This window comes from Nannobrachium achirus, assembly GCF_963921795.1.
Source record: "Nannobrachium achirus genome assembly, chromosome: 4".
Taxonomy (NCBI): Eukaryota; Metazoa; Chordata; class Actinopteri; order Myctophiformes; family Myctophidae; genus Nannobrachium; species Nannobrachium achirus.
Window position 1 is genome coordinate 14,196,409 of NC_137813.1, and position 2,808 is coordinate 14,199,216.

At 39.8% G+C, this 2,808-nt stretch overlaps 1 long non-coding RNA gene across 1 annotated transcript; it reads right to left on the minus strand.

Moving 5' to 3' along the window:
* Positions 1-841: 841 nt before the first annotated feature.
* Positions 842-2,426, minus strand: LOC308283683. The gene is made up of 3 exons (XR_013961952.1): positions 2,350-2,426; positions 1,805-1,855; positions 842-972 (listed from the first exon to the last, which is right to left on the minus strand). It is a non-coding gene; the product is annotated as an uncharacterized lncRNA (long non-coding RNA).
* Positions 2,427-2,808: the final 382 nt, after the last annotated feature.

Here is a 2,808-nt window from a genome sequence, read left to right on the forward strand (position 1 = left end):
TCCTTTGATTGATTGAATATTTTATTAGACAAAAATGAAGAAACACTAAAATGCAATACAGCACAAGTACAGTCAAACACCCTAAAAGAACACCCCAAAAAAGCCCTTGCGGTTTTGTTGGTGGTCCTTGAATTCAATTAATCGACACAATAGCAACAATAAACATTCAAACATCATCGCGAGTATAAAACACTATATGTACAGAGTAGGGGGGAAAAGTGTGGGTGTAAGGTAATCACTTCTCACCTGTCTATGGGAGAAGTGATAACCACCTCTGCCTCTGACCTCCTGGGACCTCAGGTTGGGGATACCTGTTCTATGTTTAGTATGTGAAACGGCACGGGGAACTGCACTAACAGATGTAGGCCTAACAATGTTTGGAAAGGAGTAGGATGAAGTTTAAACTTAAACTCCTACCCCCCTTTTGCCAATGCAAACTCTGTAAAAACACATAACACAACCCAAACATTTCCACTGCATGTTAAAAAAAACACATCACTATTAAAGTAGAAATAACAGAAACACATAAAACCAATCAATTTAATATACCCTGCATCCCGATAAATTCAACACTGAGAGGGCACAATATAAAATACAATATAGAAGAAATAGCAATGACTTTGGGATAAGAGGTCTGGAAATGACATTGTCGTGATTACAAGTCACATTGTGAGCTTTTAGATGCCCTAAGTAACCCGTTGTGAGCTTTTTACTCTGATATTTTCACCATGCAACAGGGGGTAAAATAGGTTCACCAGGTTTATGGTGGTCGGGGAACCAAGAAAAGAGCTAGCTGATAGGGGCTGCATAGGACATAATGCTGAATGAGTTTAAATGGGATCCAATATGTACAGTACAGTATGACTTATGGTATCAGTGTGCATACTGCATATTAATAGAATTGTGGGAATACATGTGACTTCTTCCATGTTGTCGTCTCTTCATATTTTCCTGACATCCTCATTTACCATCCTGGGGGGAAAGAAACAACAACCCAGATACACTGTCATTGAACAGTTTCTAAAACCTCTCACAACAGTTTGGAAAATTGTAAAATATAATATCTCTGTATGCTATATAATTAGAAAGGCTGTCCATTTCCCTTTAAAACAATCAGATTTGTGGGATTAGCAGTACTGTACATCTGATGTGCCAAAAGTCAAACATTGTATTTTCCTGTTGGTATTGACTCCACTGGAACCATACTGGCAGCTTGGCTGTGCAGTAATCTTGAAACACCTCTGCATGGTGGAACAGATAGGAAACTATAAACGCAGGACCAGACAATATCTGCAAAAACATGCATGATGTGCCACTTAATATATTACTTATGGCCCGATTTACCTTTTCATTCTAACCTTGCTGTTCATACCTGATGGCAACACTGGCACACACATTCAGCTGCACTGCTCATCCCACACAAAATATAAATGGACAAACTTTCCAATTACTGTATAACAATGCTACCACTAAGCTGCACCTCTGAACATGCAGCCAACAACGTCCTCTCCCTTGCTAGTTTACACATTTGTATAAAGATCTGTGGCCCTTTAGCATTACTAGAGTCCTGCATATTAATGAATTGACCAGTACAGTTTGGGAACAGTTTATGTGGCAGGTCTGTTTATTGTTTTTCAACCAGCATTTGACATCACTAAACAGGATCAAATGCTGTTTAGATCCCATGAAGGCTTAAGGCTAGTAGTTGGTTGTCAAACAACCACCGATAATGGTGTAATGGAGGGATAACAAACACTAGTAGGTGATGAAATGAGTGGCCTATCTATGTATGGCAGCTTCTTACCTGTTCCTGGTTTGAGTTGAGAATAAACTGTATCTTCAGGTTGCTCTGGAGCTGGTGATGCAGAGAATGGAAAATAGTACACAGAAAATGTTAGCATTATGTTTTACTTAACCATACAAGGTTGTCTATACCTGCCTTTTCAGGTCTAGCTCAGGTCTAAGTTTCAATGCAAAATATGCATTGTTGAGGAAAAACACCCTAGAATATTGTTAACCCTTTTGGTTCCTATCCAGAAGTAATTAAAATAATTGCAAAATAGCAAGATATACACTCAGCGGCCATGACTCATGACCTGTGTCATTTTACACTGGTTACACTGGTCCAGTCACATGACACATGTGACTGGACCAGTGTAAAGTGGCACGAAGCGCGCACGTTTTGACTCTGGCTCTTCAAAATAAAAGCGAACGCCTATGGAAGGAATTCGTGGCAACTTTACTGTGGGATCGCTACAAAATAAGAGGCACTAAAAGGGTTTTAATTGACACTTTACGGATAAGCAGCTCTCTTATCCTGTAGGACATGTGGACATGCATTTCACCTACCTTTCTTATTCTCAGCATTGCCTTTGTTGAGGTGGTTCACCTGGGCATAGGTCACATCTGCTTCTCCTGCTGGTTCTGAAAGAAAGAGCCACATACAGTACATCCCTACATGTAATTATCAATTCAATTTATCATTTTTGTAAGTATTACAGCTACCTCTTTGAAAATCCACATTTAAATAAGCACATGTTATCATGTTTTTTGGAGGGGGCCTTTGGGGGGGGGGGGGGGGGGGGGGGACTTGGCAGCATTACCAAGCTCTCTTATTCTATAAGTGGACATGCATTTCAACTACCTTTCTTATCCTCAGCTTTGCCTTTGTTGAGGTGGTTCACCTGGGCGTAGGTCACGTCTGCTTCCCCTGCTGGTTCTAAAACAGAACACACAAGATTTTCTGAAGTATGACTATTTTTTTTAATACACGATTATTGTATATCTTCCAAAATGCTTATAAACATT